Source organism: Otolemur garnettii, unplaced genomic scaffold, assembly GCF_000181295.1.
Source record: "Otolemur garnettii isolate 467f Iridium unplaced genomic scaffold, OtoGar3 scaffold00017, whole genome shotgun sequence".
In the NCBI taxonomy this organism is placed as follows: Eukaryota; Metazoa; Chordata; class Mammalia; order Primates; family Galagidae; genus Otolemur; species Otolemur garnettii.
In genome coordinates, this window is record NW_003852412.1 from 22,441,985 (window position 1) to 22,461,117 (window position 19,133).

The window sequence follows — 19,133 nt, forward strand, 5'->3', positions numbered from 1 at the left end:
AATTTTGGTTGGTGAAGCCACTCAGTCTATGGTGCTTTTGTTATAGCAGCCCAAACTGATTAGGACTGTCCCAAGGTAAAAACATTTTAATTAAACACATACAGAAAAAAATACCCTCCTTACTCTAGTTCTTTGTTGGGTAAGTCAACACGACTTATTAGGCCATCCGAGTTTTTTTCCTTCTGACAAATTTTATAAATTGGCAGGGAGGCCTTGCATGTTCACCTAATAAGCATTATGAGACAGTAAACAACAGCTTCATTATGTGCAATCAACTCTGATAGTTGGAAAACTTCAAGTCCCCAGGAAAACGCTGGTCACTGATAAATTCACCAGGATAAATCCCACGCCCGTCTGTACTGCTGGTGGGTGACTGAATTTCTCCGGGTGTCACAGTGCAAAGGCTTCCACTTCTTCTTGCTGTATAGTGTATCATTCAGCTGTTTACTGAAATCTTATGTGACATTGCCAGTAGGAAAATACAATTGAAAGATTCCAAGGTCTCAGAGTTTATCATCTAACTAAGGAATTCACAAGCACATAATTTTTCTTATTTGTATAAGTACTTCTTCATTTATTACCTCACAATAACCCTATGTTGAAAAAAACTGAGTGGCAGAGATTTAAAATATTGGCCGAAAGTCTACAATGAATATTCAACAGTGGATATGGCCAAAGTTCAAAGCCCAGCATTCTTTACATAGTGTATCCGAACCCTGGGGTCTTTGCCTTTTAATGGTGGAGATTCCCATTTCCCTTCCAAAGATGCTGCTGTAATTGGGGAATTATAGGTGTGGACTGTGAAATCTACGTTTTAATAAAACCCCAAGTGATTCTGATAGGATTACCTGCTTTGATAAACATGGCACTCGATTATGCAGTGTTCTCGTGAAGTAACTTGAGAGCAGTTTCAAAACAACACACAAGCAGGTTTAAAGGGAATTGGGTTGAGGGGCAGGGGATGAGGATGCCAGTTGGGGAAGGGATGAGAACTTCTGTGCAAGCTGGTGCTGACGGGGCACACAGAGGGGCCCTTCAGGTCGCCTGAGTCTGCTCCAGTGACTGGGGCCATGTCTGAGCGTCACTGCATTCAGCTCACACAAGAAATCCCTGGAGGATTTTGCCTTGAAATTCTTTTTATTCCTTTTTTTTTTTTTTAAATAAAAACTGGACTCAAAATGTCTTAAATTAGGAAAGAATTCAGCATCAAATGTTTCTTTTTGCCCTTATATGGATTTTTCTGAAAGCTCTGTCTGAAATACTGTGTTCTTTCTATGTCATCCTCATTGTGCACACAGGCGACAGGCTTCTGCCCTGGGGTGGCTTTCCAGGGAAGAGGCAGAACAAAACAACAAAACACTTTATGTTTCTTTTCAACGGCACAGATTTTTATCATGTGAGGGTCTGGGTTAAGTTCAAAATGTTGCTCATTTGGGAGCAAAGAATTTCTGGATATGAAAAATCCTAGAGTAAATGAAGTGTAGGAGAACTGGAACGACTACTTTGCGATGATGTGAATTGAAGAACTGTACTGATTGCATTCTGTGTGAGTGGACGTTCAAGCATGAGCACTTATCTGTAATTCATCTCTCACCCCAAAGTCGGGGCCTGTGACTCTGGGAGGCAGGACTTTACTGGGCACCCTGGCTTTCAACATAGCCTTCACTGTGAATTAAGTATGGGATTCCCCCCCAGGGGATGGAAAGTGGCAGGAAGCAACCTCTCAATTGGGCCATTGTCTGGGGGAAATGTTCTAACCATCTTTCCTCAGCCTGCTTAGAGACACATAATCAACACATTTGTGCAGTGAAGGGGGAGACCCTGGCAGAGCCAGGCCTCCTCCAAACTGCTCCTCCTCACCCAGGCTTCCCTTTTGTCTAGCTTTGGAAAATCTCTACGACTCAGCACTTACACGAGTGGTTATTCCTATTCCCCAAATTGCACTTTGCTTCACCACCTGGTCAGTTTTTCTGTGATATCTGGATTTCATTCCAGAAAGCAGCTTATCCAAGACTATTCCTGGCTAGACACAAGGCAGGGACATTACCACAGGTGCATCTCTGACTGTATTCCTTAATTGCAATATATGTCGGTATTTTCTCCTAGGCTGAGTGTATGTTTTTGGAATGTATACATCAATCACACTTACAATTTTGAAATGATTTTTAGTTTGGAGCTTCTTGTATAGTGGCCCCTCAATAAATTAATAAATAAACACACTTTGCAGTGTTGGTGATTACAGACACATGCTGCCTTTGCCTCTGCTCCCGCTACAGGAAGCCTTTGGAGTGACTTGTCCTTGACACCAGGTTTGGCTTCAGCCCTGTCTTTACTTCTGGCTTATCAGCCATGGTGCCACCTTGTAACTTTATCATGAGATGGAAAGAAGAGGGATGAGATAAGTCAGAGCCAGAACTGCTGGTCAGAATCACAGAGAAGGCAATATTCATGTTTGCTACGTTCTGCCACCTCTGCCTAAGAGCAGGGACGCCCTTTTGGGGGTCCCTGCTTTACCATGAAGGTCTCTGTTTGTTTGGGTATTTTCTTTCTTTCTTTCCTTCCTTTCCTTTCCTTTCTCTTCTTTTCTTTCTTTTTTTTTTGAGTCAGAGTCTTACTCTGTTGCCCAGGCTAGAGTACTTTGGCATCATAGCTTTAACAACCACAAACTCTTAGGCTCAAGAGATCCTACTGCCTCAGCCTCCTGAGCAGCTGGAACTATAGGTTCCCACCACAACACCTGGCTAGTTTTCCTAGTGTTAGTGGAGACAGAGTCTCAGTCTTGCTCAGGCTGGTCTCAAACCCCTGAACTCAGGTGATCTGCCTGTCTCTGCTTCCCAGAGTGCTAGGATTATAGGCATGAACCACTGTGCCAGGTCTTTACCATGAAGTTTTACCACGTATACTACAATACGAAGGTTAGAGGCATCTCATCCAAGTTATTTCTTATTGATCATCTAACAGCACTTACTCTATTTCAGATGCTTTTCCCCTCTGCTTGGTGACAATGCTTTGTTAGAATGAATGAAATGAACTCATTTTGCTAATATAAGAACTAGCTAATATGGCTGGCACTCTTATCCAGAATCAAAATGCCTTCACTCGTTCAAAGACCCTTAGAAGACATGCTGAGTATACTGATTTGTTCTACAATCTCTTACATGTATTCCTTCCTTACCTTTGCATGGTTGCTGTCCTGGTTTTGGGAAAAGCCTCCCAAGTGGATTTCTTGCCTCTTCTTCTCTCTCAGCAACCAATTCTATGATCTATTGCCAAATTAATCTTTTGAAAACATCTCTTTTCTCATGTTACTCCTTGGCCTCTACTGCACCTCTTGACCTCTGTTGTTTACAGTTCCTGAACGCAGACGTAAAACACGCAGGTCACCTCCCCTGCATCCTCCCTGCAGACCTCGATAATCAGTCAGGCTTTGTTTCCCTAAGAGCCAGTGGCCTCGATATTCCTGACTCAGATTTCTGATCATCCCCATCAGCGTCCAGGAGCAGTTTTCCAGATGAAACTTCTGTCTTACACCTGGACCACAACAGGAAATTCAAAATCACAGCTCACACCTAGTGAACTCACCAAAGGCAGGTGCAAAATCTCCCTGCTCTGCTCTGGGGACATTCTGGGGCGAGGCAGTCAGAATGGGGAGGGACCACATTTCTATGCTGAATATACTCCATTTTGCCCAGACTCTCTCTGGGCCACCGGTTTTGAAATTCCCATGCTGCTAATGTTCGCCTTACTTTACTTTTCTTATCTGGTCCAAATTGGCCCAGATTTCATTCTTCTCAGGCTCTGAGTTCTTCTCAGACCATGTCCAGCAAGAGTTGTCTTAACTCCCCAAGAACTGTCTATGCCAATGATTTAGTTAATGAGCACACAGGTTTGTGAGTGGGTGCCTGTGTGGCTATTATTTTCTTGTTGGGTACATGTTTTTTTGTTTTTTGTTTTTTTTTTCCCAGATAGATTTCAGGAGGTAGGGACTGTATTTCTACTTCTTCCTATTTTCATAATGCTGAGTGACAACATTTTATGAAATGCAGGCATTTACTGCTTGATTTCAGACATGGGCCTGTCAATAAAGAAGATTAAAATTCACACACATGCGCCTGCCTGCATGTACGTACACACACACACATGCACATGCATACACTTTGCTGTGTTCCTCACACTCTAGAATAAAATGTTCCTAAAAGTGAAACAGTATAGGAGGGTGTCAATCCTCTCAAAGTGTAATTGGGAGCTGAGGATGTGCCTTTAGTTAAAACAATTTTGTATGTTTTTTTAAATTTCTAGCTAACATTTATTAAGAACCTATCGTGTGCTAGGCAGTATGGTAAGAGTTTACATACCAAGTCTTTTGTGATCTTTACAACTATCTTGAGAGGTAGAGATGATCTTATCTTCAATGTGTGGATATGAAAAAGTGAGACAGAAAGCTTACGTACTATGCCCAAGGACACACATCTAGCAGACACTGGGATTTCTGCCTGTGCGTCATCTGTGTGATCACTGGGCCTTTTTCTTTTGTCACCACAAACGTAGCCTTTTGCTGTAAGAGGCTTGGTGACTACTTTCAGAATTTCAACAAAGTAACATGAAAACTTGAAGAAAAGTGGTAACTGTCAGGATGCTTCAAGAGAAGAATTGTGATCGTTCGGCTCGTTATAAGTGAGCAAATGATGCCCAGAGACTGGGTTGGTATTTTATAGCATAAGTATGAAATGATGGGAACGGACTACAGGGGTTCAGCAGAGAGAGGAAGAGAGCATCTTGAGGCCGTGACGTGGGGGTTTGAGGAAAGGAAAGGAAAGGAGCTCGAGCCTTGTGGAATAAGCTACCATGGAGAAAAAGGCAAGAAGGGACAGCCTCTGAGCCCGTGTAAGTGGGGACATGCTGGAGCACGTGTTGTGAGCTGACCATCTCAGCTGTCCTGACTCACAGCGTATGTGGCTCACCCCTTCTCCTGCACTAATAGAACTGCAGTTCCCAAACTGTGTTTACTAAATAGCTATGGCTAAGAAGCCAGAGAGAGTTGAGGGGAAAGACTGGAAAACAGGAGTACCCCCCGTGGTGGGAGAGATCCTTTTACTTTTAAGCTTTCCCAGTGGTGTCCAACCTGAGGCCTGCAGGCTGCATGCTGATTTTGTGAGGAATTTTTTCCTTATTTTTGGTGTTAGATTAGCATGAAAAGTATGCACAGATCATTCTTTGCTAATCAGCTTTTGTTAGTGTTTGTGACACCATTTATTCTTCCAATGTGTGGCTGAGGAAAAAAGAAAAAAGGTTGGACACCCCTGCTAGGCATCTGCCCTGATGAAGGAAACTTTAGATAATCCACCAGTCATCCACTGGGGGAGTGCTGGGTGAGCCTCCAAGTTTCGTCTCATCCCACGAGCCCAGGAAAGTCCTCCTACTGGGGATGGGTCCTGGAAATGTACCTTACTGGGGAGGAAAAGGTGAGGGCATGCTGCCTCTTCTCTCTGCCCAGGAGCTTTAATTGAGCCTTAAGTAAATTTCCTTAGAAGTTAATGGAGGTCCTGGGTCCCAGAGGTGACAGGGGAAACAAGATGAGAGGTGGGGCCATTATTCTCAGAAGTCTTCTGACTTCTTTTTAGACCCTGGTCAAGGATAGAGTTATTCCTTGTAATAAAATACCCACTAGCAGGAAGTTGAAATGGAGGTTAAACTTAAAAAAAATTGCTAATTTTAGCTCCATTCAAATCCCAGGGGGGAAAAAAAAGATCAATGTTTACAAAATTAAGATTAATGAGCTGCCAGAATTCCACTCATTGGTTAACAGCACTACAACATAGTGATGAAGTTGGTGCTGGTTGGACTTCAACAATATCACTGGGAATGCCTTTCCCTTGCATTGGACTTAAGGACCATGGAATTTTCCACTAAAAATACTTTGTAGCCAAGTAGTGTGTCTAAAAAAAATCCCTACCTGAGAGTTTACCCACTTCAGTTGACCTAGAGGGGGGTCTTGTTAAAATTATATTGAGTGCTGAAGATCGTGCTTTTGCAAATATTGATCTGTCCCTCCTTGTGTAGATAAAATACTCCTGGAAACTTGAGGGAAGTGTAGCAGCAAAAGGCAGGCAAATCCTGAGACTTCTTCTTTTTTTCCCCCCAACAAATATGGGACGCTTTTCCTCCCACCCGGAAGTAGTGAGTTGAGATGAAGGTTGTGGAATTCTTAGGGTGGACATGGATGGGTTGGGTTTGCCTGCACTTAAAGGTCCTGCCTCAGACAACATCTCTGTGCAGGAGGTGGGCAGATGGCAGGCCAGCTTGGGTGGCTAATTGCAGAACAGAATGAGAGGACAGAGCATGTGTGTAATGCTAGGCTGACATAACACATGCAGAAATCCCTAGCTCAGTGTCTGGCACAAAATAAGGACTAACATGTCCATTTGGTGTTTCTATTGTTGTAGTCATATATATTCATTTTAGTTCAACTTTCAGAGTTGCTTTATTGCTTTGCTAGAAAATCTCAAACTTAACCTTCAGACAAGCGATCAATGATCACAAAGATTAGTTTCTTATTGTTCTTATTACCAACCTTGGCCCTGCAAGAGCTCTCTTGATTTCAGAAAAAAATTTTTTTGGAAAATTCCCTTCAAGTCCCATGAAGTTTAAATCTGGGTTTTCTTGAGTCTGATTTCTCCACCTTCTATCTGAACAAAAGTTAGAAATTGGTCTTCCAAGGTGCTGATGGGAGAACCATCCCTTCACAGAACAATTAGAGATGGGAGGAGGAAAACTTGGGAATCCTACTGGCTTCACTTCCTATGAAGAAATTGATTTTTTGCAAGGCCATACAACTAGTTAATGGCAGAGAAGGAGTTAGAGGACAGCTCTTTTGATTTCTGGGTCAATATCCTTTTTCCTGCATAGAAGGCAGAAGAGATTTACTTCTTGTCTGAGTTTTCAGAACGGGCTTCTCAGGCCGTGTAAACCATACATTGGGCAAAACAGGCCATCTTGAACGAGAACCTTCCCCTACAACAGCAGTCCTTAACTGGTGGGCCGTGACCTCTTTGGACTGTATTAAAGGTTCATGGCATTAGGAAGGTGGAGAACCACTCCTGACAGGTTGATGGGAGGGAACTTACTGAGTGCGCCCTCCCCCCACTCTTCCCGTGTCCACCTGCTGGCGGCCACAGGCCCCCGCTGTGCAGTTAGGGGCGGTAACGCTGGTCTCCCCTGAGGCCGCCTCTAACCCCCTCTAACCCCCTTCTATTGCAGACCAGCTAGGAAGCAACTGCTCCCAGCAGACAGGAGAAGGAGGTGAGGAAGATGGCAGAAGACAGCAGTGTTTCCCCTGCCTGTGCCCGTCCTCAGCCTGCCTTTGCTGCAGAGAATGCCAAATTCAAGAAACACGAGTCCTTCGACTCGCCCCCTCAGGCTGTGTTCACAGGTTTGGGGCAGGAGAGAAAGTGATGAAATTCCTGTATCCTAAATGGAGATGGGAGGGCTTGCCTGAGAGAGTGTGAAGAATACGCAAATACAAAGGGAAAAGCATAAATAAGGGGTAAAGCTAAAAATAATTTCAGGTTGTTAATTATCATAAAGCTGATTAATTTAAAAGAAGTTAAAAGAGCAGATAAGATCCTGTGTAGCTACATCGTCACAGCATCTTGGAGACCGCAGCCCCCGTCACTAGATATTACCGGAAGAGTTAATTAGCCGAAACTGCGGCTGCTGGGTGCTTTAGCTGTCTTCAACTTGAAGTTTTCTGTAAGTTTTAGAGCTAATTAGGGTACACCTGGGACTCATGGCTAATGCCAATACAGTTTTCCCCCAGGGGATTATTTTCTTATATACCAAGAATTTAAAAAAAAAAAGTCAGGAAAACCATAATCTATAGATTTAGGGGAAAAAAAAATGGTGCGACCGTTTTAGCTCAGAAGACCACAAGGCCAAACCAGCTTTGCTTAAAACCGAGGGCTGTGTGCTTCTCCCCCTCACCGTGCTGGGGACACCTGCCTCCGTGTCTCTCATCGGTGCTGACACAGGATGTGGTGTTGCCGCCTGGTCATCTGGAAATGGCCTGTTTGTTTTCACAGATCTGCAGAAGAGATTCAGCAGTCAGAAAGGGTGGAAACGCTGGCAGCAGCTTGGAACTTATGATCAAGGAAATTAGGAGGAAGCCAATTAGCTATAACGACTTGTGATCGTGGGATCTGTTCCTGGTGTCTGCTGGACAGAGGGCCCAAATGTATGTTCTCGTTTCAAAGAAAAGCCAGTTCCTTCCCCCACTTCCCGTGCATGTTCTTAGAATATCCAGATTTTTTTTTTTTAATTTCAAAAGCCTTTCTATTCTTCCAGATACTAGGACAGTTTTCTTTGTGGGTTTCATAAAAAAGAGAAACTTCCCTCAGAGTTACATAGGCTGATGGTTCTCTGTTTTTACCAGGCCTTTCTGGATAACGTCCCTCAGATTAAACCCCTGTAACAGAAAAGAGAGAGGATTTTCCAGATCACACTGAGATCATGTTACTACTTAGTTCCTGATTCCTGTGAAAAGTTATCCTGAGTTTAAAAGTCTTCTTTTCTCTTGCCACAAAAGAGATATGCCCCTGGTAAGCCCTGGTGCCTGCTGCCCATTCCACTCCCTAGAAGATGCAAAAGCTGATTTCAGTGGAATTCTCTTGAGGATTAAAACTTGCTTGCTGCAAATCAACACTCAGGAGATTTGAGGAAAATATATTTTTCCCATCTTCAAGAAATAAGTGAACAAACAAATAAGCCTCAGTGCCCAACACCTAGAGATGGAAAGCGAAGAATACTGGTGGTTGCAGAGAGCCTACAGGGATGACAGAGCGGGAATCAGCATTGGGTCTCCTTGCTCCCAGCTTCATGGCCTTCCCACGGCCCACGGAGTGCCACGTGGCGTCCCATATTGCCACACTGCAGCGGGAAGGGAAGACCTCAGTCTGCAGCAGACAGTGCCGGGCTGTTGGAAACTTCGCACAGTCGACTTGAATATTGTTGACTTTCCCCAAGGGGGGTTCAGGGAAGCCAGGGTGTGTTTATCAGCTCTATCTTTCTCTCCCCTCATCCTGCCCCCAGATGAGGGCATGTGGTTGCTTCCTGGCTCAGGGAAGCTTGGGTACGGGGACCACCCAGGCTGCCGTGCTGTGACCACTGCAGTCACCGCAGAAGCAGAGGAGAATGGGGCAGGCTTTGAAGTGTTGGGGTGGGAGGACCAAGGCTGTTCTGGGTTTGGCCTGAGGCAACTCGGACTTTGTGTAACCCCTGTCCTGACATTTGCATGCAGAGCACATCAGACTACAGTCATAAAAAAGAAATTAAAAAAATCACAAATTGAAAAATAATCTGCAGTGGGGTATGCACCAGTCCTGGTGTTTTCTTGCTGCTGATGGAGTGGCAGTGGCAACGAGGGAGAGTCCGGGATCAGCCGCCTGTCTGCAGTAGGCCTGCAGGGACAGCAGGCCTCTCATACCATCTATTTCCCAGTCGGACTCCTCAGGAAATGTTGGCCAGTTTTCACATTTGGCAGCCATGTGAAGCCTTCTAACTTTCTAAACAGCAGTAATCCTAATTTGCAAGGCTTCTTGGCAAACATCCTGTGACCTTGCAGTAATCCGAATGCAGTTGGCTGCACGGAGGCTTACTCTCCACTTGCTGGTTCTGTGACCTCAGAAAACTTCTAACTTGTCTTATCTGTAAAATGGGCCCAAAGCTGCTGATTTCAGAGTGTTATTGTGAGGAGTAAGGGAGAGGTTCCTAGACCCATCCTGAAGTGAGGATTCCTAGTACTTGTTAGGGAGGTGGCTTTATTATCACATTAAGCCCTTTGTGAACTTGGCTCTTACTGTGAAGAAGTCACGGAAAGCCCAGCCAAGCTTGGGTCCAACCAAAGGGATATGGTTTGGCTTATTATCCAAGCTCTGAGCCAAGCCGTCAAAAAGGATTGAACACATATTAGGAGAAAAAAAACATTAAGTGATGAGGTGGGTGTGATTGAAACCATAAAGAATCAATGCCACAGTATTATTATTGGTTTGGCTCTTCTTCATCTAAAAACACTGAGCTTGGTGTGTGTGGTTCAATTTCAGCCCCACTGACAGGTTATTCATTTTACTTTTAAAATCTTGGTCCTATTAGGGAGAAATTTCACACATTTTCAGGGTCGTTTTTGGTCATTCCACACGGCTGGTACATGCTGTCTCTCTTTTGTCCTGCATCGTATGATGCAACTCCAGGGTTCTGATATAATAGGCATTGCGTTTTTCAAATCAAATGGAGTTTGAAATTGAATTAGGTAATAAATCATGAAATGTTTTGACTACATTGTGCCAAGAACCCACAGAACAGAAGCTTGGCCCTTGCTCTTCATTCTATTCCCAGAGTTTGTGTCCCTGGGGTTAGCTGTATCTATCAGCAAAGATGTCCTCTGAGCTCACTTCCGTTCTTCAAGCAATCACGATGTTCTGATGAAAGAAATTCTAATACATTCCTGAGAGAAGCAGCATCAGGTGTATGTTATCTTGAACTTTAACCTATTCTGGGACTATGCATGCCTCCTTTGGGTCAACAAATCAAAGGCTAGTTAGAAAAAAAGAGAGATAACAGTGATCCTGACCTTGTAAGACAGGCAGGTGGTGTCTCTGACCAATAAAGCAATTTACCAGGGACAGAGAGGAAAGAAAGTGAAGGCCCATCACACTGGGAGATTTGGGGGAGTAGGGGAATTGACTGTCTCTGTAGAACATTTATGTTTCTTTTTAATACCTTTAGTCAAATCTCTTTAGTTTTTACCACTATTCTTCTGCTACCAAGAAGGTTTATACCCAATGTCCCCTGAATAGATTTCCGTGAGGCTAGGGTCTGTTTGTATTTGCTTAACACCTAGGTCAGTGCTTGGTATTTGCTAAACTTTGTAACAACTAAATAGATGAAAGAACTTTCTCACTGAACACAAGCAAAGACTTTCTAAATAATTGAGGGAGTTTGTCCATATCCATCAATCCTTACATTATGAAAAAACATATTAGGTGTTCAATTTTATATTTTAGTTTACTGACACTTCTCATCCTGTTTTAAAACCATTCTTGACAAGGAAAAAGAACCTTATTGCCTAACAATATTTTTCCTTTTATAAGATTCACAACTTTCTTCAAATCTTTTGTTTTTGTTTTTAGAGGTGATTTAACTTGTATGTATCAGGCCAAATCATCTGTTTCATTTCAGTGTAGAAAGATGCCACCACCAAGTTTTCCTGCTGCCAAAGCATAGATTTCATGTTGTTCCACGGTTGTACCTACCAAGGGGAGAATTTGGACTCAGCTGCCAGTGCTCCACTGGGACTCCTGACAAAGGGATTGTATTATGCCCACTTTTAAATCAGATGCAGTGAAACGCTTGCCAGGAGCACGGCAGTGGCTACCGCTCAGGCTTCAGAATTGCTGTGTGGTCAGGTCAAGGCTTTCTTCTTCATGCTGTCCCCGACATACTTGCTTGTGGGTTTGTATGTGGGGGGCAAGTCAGGGCGAGGCCCTCTGCCCCTCGTGCAGGGAAATCTCTGCTATATGAAGGTAGGGCAGGAAGCCAGAGGCTGTCCCCATGCCTTTGGACTTCTCCCTTGTTCACATGTGCTCTTGGGCGAGAGTAAAAGAATCATGTTCCTGGAATACCCATCCTCAACTGGCAGTTACTCACAGATTGAAAGTCCAACCTATTTTGGACGCCATATGAAGTTGTGTATTGTAAATACCTTTCCTAAAGGAATTCAACCCAGTGGAAAAGTCCGCCTAACTTTGCTGTATATTTAAGGTTAACCAATCTAAGTTAGTGGTAACTGTTTCCATTAAATTTAATTATCCCCACTTGGGCATGCAGAATCAGTTCAGTAGAAGTCACAACTAATACTACTAGTTGTGCTAACTGTATGTTCTTGTTCAAACTGGAAAGAACATAGAAGCTGCTGGTTGTGTCCTTCGAGGGATGGTAAAAAGCCAAATTCATGCCAGAAATTTTCCATGTGTGTGGTTAAGACTGACCACCAGATCAAAGACCTTTGATTCTAATTTCAGTGGGGTAGCTATGTTAAATATAAGCTAATATCTGAGACTAGGTTTTTTTTTTTTTGGTAGAGACAGAGTTTCACTTTATTGCCCTCAGTAGAGTGCTATGATGTTGCACAGCTCACAGCAACCTCCAACTCCTAGGCTTCTCTTGCCTCAGCCTCCCCAGTAGCTGGGACTACAGACACCTGCCACAATGCCCAGCTATTTTTTTTTTTGTTGTTGTTGCTGTTGTTGTTGCAGTTTGGTCAGGACCAGGTTTAAACCTGCCATCCTCATCCTACCCACTGAGCCACAGGCACGCCTTGAGACTATATTAAATACAGAGAGGATTATATGCCGTAACTGTAACAAAGGGTTGTGCTATGCAGAATAACTGATTAATCAACTCAGCAGCGTGACCGTATCAAACCCATCAACTACTAACATGTGAAAATAATCACCCTCCTGGTTGGAAAATCAAAACTTTTAGTTTGGGAGTTTAAAGGTTTTATGCCAAAAGTTAAAAGTGTCTCTTTATCAAAGAAATCAGGCAATTCTCATTGTCTTTGTGACCAACAGTTTCTCCCTTTGATACTTGATTGTATTTATTTATTTACAGACAGGGTCTCACTGTTTTGCCCAGTCTGGGGTCGAACTCCCAGCCTCAAGCAATCCTCTTGCCTCCACCTCCCAGAGTGCTAGGATTATAACCAGGAGTCATTGCACCTGGACTTGATGCTTGATTTTAGAAAGGTAAAGAAATAATAATAATCAGACTCTGCCTTACTGGAAGCATCTTTATTTTTTAATTTCAGATTAATGTGAGGGGTACAAAGGATTAGCTTATAATATTTGCATTTTTAAGGTAAAGTCTCTGTTGTAGTTGAGCTCCTCACCCAGGAGGTATGCTGTGCATTGTGTCCATTAGGTGGGAGTACAGCAATCCCCTCCCTCTTCTCCTCTCCACCTCCATTCTCCCCCCTTCCCCCAACTTGAATTAAATTGAGTTTCTCTCTTGTATTAGTTTGTCTACTAGCATCATATTAGTATGGAATACATTGGATCCTTGCTTTACCATTCTTGTGATACTTTACTAAGAAGCATATGTTTCAACTGCATCCAGGTTAATACAAAAGATGTAAAGTCTCCATCTTTTATTATGGCTGAATTTTACTAGAAGCATCTTAAAATTAAGAATGAGCTATGTTGAACATTTCTGCTGTTAGTATAGTATAATTTACCCTGCCTTTACATGGTTCCTCTCCTGCATATTTGGATAAAAATTATTATCATTGGGATTATTATTTTATTTGCCGTATTTCCATAGTAGGGTTTTTGTCTTTTTCAAGAATAACAGAAATGTGTGTATTCATGGTAGAATGGGGAGCCTTTCTAGAAGCAGGTAATTGACAGACATCAGCATAGCTGACAGCATTCAGAACTGCCCGCAGTATGACGTACTTCCCCAGAGTCTAGGTGTGGGTGTTGTAGGCCATCGTATCTGGGTACCATGTCCTTATGCGCCTGCAACAAGAGGGCCGTACAACATATACCAGCCATAGAAAGATGATTATATGTGGTCACAACTACCCTGTGAGGTGAGAATAATAATCATCAGATTTATGACCAAGACTGGCTGCCTAAAGTTTACATGGTTAATGAAATGGAAGATTTAGGATGATTCTGAAGTAGGGTCTCTGATTGTAGGACCCATGTTGTTTTTATGGTTACATTCAACTGCAGGAAATTTAGCCTCCTTAAAAGAAATTGCAGACTCAAAAAGGACCAAGGCAAGTGTATACCTGGTTGGAGAGACTGTCTGATGGTTGCACAGGTGGAACTCCCCCAGCAAAACTGGATTGATTTTGTAGATTTGCACAAATCCAGCATTATAAAGAGGGTTATAGGTTACTGAGACTAACCCCCAAGGTGCCCTCTACCCTAGGCCTGGATGTTGCCGGGGTTCTCTTGAGGCTGTCCTTTCTGTTCAGTTCAGTATAACTCCTAGAAAGTTCTTCATATTTGCCAGACTTTACCCCATGGTGCTTCCACACAGAATAAGCTTATCCACCCTTTGCATGGAAGTCTTTCATGAAACTATGAAATGATCCAAATTCCTTCTATTTTTTTCCTAACTAGCCATAATTCTTTCAACTCTGACATGGGATAAGGTTATAGATATGCTTCCCCCATCACCTGTATTGTTATTCCTGAATTCAGTGTGGTGTTACAAGGCAGCATTAAGGATAAGCACAGTGTATCCAGGACTCATTTAACTAGTGCGAACCAGAGCGGGGCTTCCACCTAGATGCTGCAGACAACGTCCCTCTGAGGTTCCATTCGGCAGCCACACTGAAGTGTTACGACTTAATTCGGACTGCACCCCTTTCCCACCACACACTCCCCTCAACAAATGCAGGTTTCAGGTTCCCGCCAAACTGTAGAATTCTGGAATCTTGTCACAACTTCAGGAAAGAAACCTCAGGGAAGAGAGTCCAATGCACATGTATATATCCAGGAAAATGGGCCTGGAGCTGGAAGGGCTGTTTCCAGCCTAGCAAGTGTTTCTCACTTCTGAAGGCACTCTGCACTTCTGTCTGGATCTCACTGGAGCTAAGGTGTAGAGTGACTCGTTGGAAATAAACAAATAGAAATAATTTTATTATCCCAAATATCTGAGATATATTAAGAGACAGAAGGCAGTGCTTCTTCTAACAGACCCTGATTCCAACGTAGGGATCAGTGACCTAGTTCATTTTCTCATTCCCCATGGCAGGATGGATTTCTTGTGCCTGGGAGGTCTTCTTCCAGCTTGCTGTGTACAGAGGAGGGGAGACTCCAGCATGGAGCTGAGTTGCATCTTGCTGGTCGACACTCAGAAGGTGGGGAATATATTATTTGTGTCCTTTGGAGCAATATGGAGGCATTATGGGAATGACAATGAATTTACTATTCCTTTTGTGAAAAGTGTAAAACGATATAGGATGATTTTCAAAAGAATAAATTGAATACACAAATAGTACATTATCTTCCATTTCAGTTAGCAGAGTAGTATAAAGTTTGTATGGAAATATAATCAAATATTTATTTGTTGCATCATTTTAGATACTCACAATAAGCAGATGTAGGGGATTTAGTATTTCTCAATGTTTTGAATTGGTGACCCACATGTAAAATCCACTATTGCCCATTCATCAGGCATTTCATTGTATTTAAATTTCTAGTACATTTAAAGATAAAAAATTTATTTTTGTAATTTAAAAGATTATTTTAATTCTTGGTAACAGGGTGCATCTTTCAACATTTTGAGAATAAATGAAAGAAAAACGTTTTGAAATAGAGTAGTTTGTAACACATCGTACCTTTTGCATATTTTTTATATGAAACACACACGCTTGATCTCTTCCAAGTTGTATTTAGATCTGAGATAGGAAGGCACACAAGCACCTGTTTATAGTGACCAATTTTAAGAGGCATAAAACAATTAGGGCCATTAAAAGAAAGGATCGATGTATTTCTATCTTGAAAAAAGCCTGCAGTGTTTCCTTATCTGCATTTGTCAAAAAATACCCATGTTTTCTTTCTCCTCTACATAAATCAGACTCAGGCATTCTGTTCACAAGCACCCAGGCACAGAAAAATTCTGAAAAGGAAAATTCTTGAAAGATGCAGAACAAAGAAAGAGAAGAGTTCTTCAAATGTAAAATTGTGATTTATTAAGTGTCTTTGTAATTCTCTTAAGGGGTCTCTCTCTTTTTGTCTTAGAGACTCTTGTTGGTCTCTGAGCCCACTGATGACAGCAAAACTTCAGTGATTCTGGACGTAAGTTGCTGGAAATTCTGCACATTTATCTTCTAGAAGGAAGTGATCTAATTACAAGAATGATCCCTTCAGAGGGAATCCTCCCTCTTAAAAGACTTTAAAAGACTCAAAATGAAGCCATATTTATTTCTGGGACCCCAAAGTGGCCCAGGAAAGCGAAGGGGCATTTGGAGAATGTCAGGGGGTTTCCAAAGTCTAAGATTCTAAGCAAGGTAAGAAATGGGATGTAGAATAAATTATGAGAACCTGCTGAGTATCAGGACCTATCTTTAACTCTGAGCATGTTCTGTTTTACTTTGTATTTTTCCACTTGTTTAAAACAGATAAGCCTTACTTTAAAAAATATTTCTCTGTCAACATCCAATATTTAATATCTGAGTCTGGACCCATAATTTATTAGTCCTAGGGTAGTGCATAACATAATTACAAATTCAAAAGCATAGATCAGCTGACTTGCTCAAGGCCACATATTTATAAGTTAGAATATGTACTAAAAATTTCTTGTCCTTGGACTGACATACTGGGAAAAGCTGCTTTTCTATAAGAATTTGTTTATATCTTAGATTTAACAATTTTACTTATGAGTTGAAAATGTTCGACCTACATCCACCTATGTAATACAAAGTGTAAATTTAAGGCAATGATCTAGAGAATTCAGGGCAAGATAATTTAAATTATTTGGCTATTCCTAGAGATTCTGATTATTTTTTAAATCTGATAAAATAGGTAATTACTTGATAGCCTTAATCTAAAATATATTTGCCAGGTTACTTTTATTCGTTTGGTCTTCAGAAATCATATCTATGTTTTCTACTGAGTCTTTAGCAAAATGAATCAAAGCCACTTTGTGTCCAAAGCTAACACCAGTGTTGTCTTTTTTTTTTTTTTTTTTTTTTTTTAGCATTGCGGGGCTTTACCTCAAGTGCAATAAATTTCCAGGGGAAAAAAATTTTTTTATTAAATTATAACTGAGAGGAGCTGATTTTTTTACACAGCAAATAAAAAATTCCTTCATGAAAGGCTCTAAAACCCATGTTATTTACCAGAGAGACCTTTCCTGTCTCCCAGGTAAACACTCACAGTGTGTAGACTTGTGTAAATACATATTTAGGAGTGGCTAAATATGGCAAGGTATTTTTAAAGGCATATTTACAAAGCTTGATAGATATATTGGCATTTTGGTATGTGTAAGCTAAGTATGCTACTCTGCTGTCTATTCAGAATCCTAGCAGAACTATAGCAGATACACATCGGATATAAAGACCAAGTTTTAAAACATTCATATTTAATCAAAATTACTATGGACAGGTCCTTAAATTATTTCAAAAGGGTGCAAATTTTCATCTAATGAAGCTCAAGTCTTTCCTGCCAGTTTGACTCCAGGAAAATTGTTTCAAAAATTCAGGCATCATTCATGGAAGTCAATCTGCTCTCTGGACATCTTTGCCCATAAAATAACCATCATATCACATTTTGCTCAGAGTATTATCAAATACTCAGAAATACTGTCTGTATGATGAATGGATCAACTAGGAAATTTTAGGTAAAGAGGAAAAAGCTGTTAAGATATTTTAAAAATATGTTGAAAAACACACGTGCAAATGCATATGATAAAATCTGTTTGTTGTTGATTAAAAGGCAGGAGGCTGCCTGGGATAAACTAGCGAAATTCTGTCTATGGGATTCATGATGCTTATGTGCAATTCTGCTTCTTGGGAAGTGTTTTTTCTAAGAGGAAAAGAATGAAACAGGAACCTAGAGAGAGGCTGTGGGGGCAAGAAGGTGCACTATCTGGGTTTCTCTTCCTGTCTGCCGGACCTCAGAATGAATGGGGACCCCACTTAGTTAACAGCCCTTTTTAAGATGGAGAAGTCCCGAGTCTAAATAACTCCAGAGCTTGAACAATCTCAGGAGTCTCTGGCTAGGAAGTCTAAACAATGCTTTTATTTTATTTCTAATGCAGTAGGCAGCTATTTCTAAATGTTCTCAATATCCTGGGAGGGGATCATTGAAGATCTTTTTATGGCAAACCATATGGGGACAAAGAGTATTTATTCAGTACAATGATTTCTCCATTAAAATTTGCACTGGGCTGAGTTTTTTTAACTTTAAAAAAATATGTATCATATGTACATATTTTTCCCTGCGGTATAAACATGATACATTTTGATTAAACATTCCAGGCTCTTAAATTTTCATTATCATTTTAACTAAAAAATATTATTATTCTTGTGCTATAATGCCTCTGGAATGTAGGAACTTCTCACACAAAAGCAACACGAATTTAGCTTGAACTATGAATACTTGTACTGCTGTTTGAGACTCAGAAAAGAAGCTTTTCCAGCAAGAGACAATCCTCTTTAAAAATGTTTAAAAATATGAGCAATCACAAGCACCTTTGCAGTACAATTTTTATTCGTTTATTCTACCCTTAATTTTATTCTGTGGCTAAGTATCTCATTTCCATGTAAACTTCCACTAGGAACACGAATTGCTGACACCACATCTACTGCCAGAAATGCCACAACATAAATTATGCCAAGAAATGCCGCTTTGGGTGGGGGGCAAGAGAGGGGAACTGAGCTAGATAAAAAGCCACTGTACTACTGCCCAGCCTGCAGCCCTGTCCCGCTGACCACTGATAAAATTTATCACAGGGACACATACGGGAAGGCAGCTTAAAGAAGAGTCATCTGTGGTAAAACGTGTAACAGCAAAATAGCTAAAGGCGCATTATTACTTTATTGGAAAGCAATATCTCTCTGTACTTCACTTCTCTAGCCTTGGCAAGAGTGTGAATTGTTCTTCTGTATGCAGAAGAGCTGATAGGAAAAAAAATAAAAGGTTGTCTGAACTCTGAATGATGGCAATAGGCGTCTTTAGGTCTCCCCAGTTCTCTGTCCGGTCCTCTTAAACCAAGGGTGGGGTGGACGAGTCCCAACAAAGTTAAAAAACAATCTAAATCTTCGTTCTTAGAAGAAATGGTTTGCTGATCCATGATTGGGATCTTTCCAAAGAAAAGTCTTGTGAACATCCTGGCTAATTACTGTTGTCATAATTTAGTCCTGGCACTAGTAGGAAGTAAATATATTCAGATTATTCAAATAATGGGAATCTTCTTAACTAAGAAATTTAAAAACTATTTCACTGGATGAGGCTTATTTATTCTTTAGCGGTTGAAAGGAAGGAGGTTGAATAAACTTGGAGATGCTTTGGGCTGTCACAACTGGATGCTTAGCGTGATTCTAAATAAAAGTGATCAACATA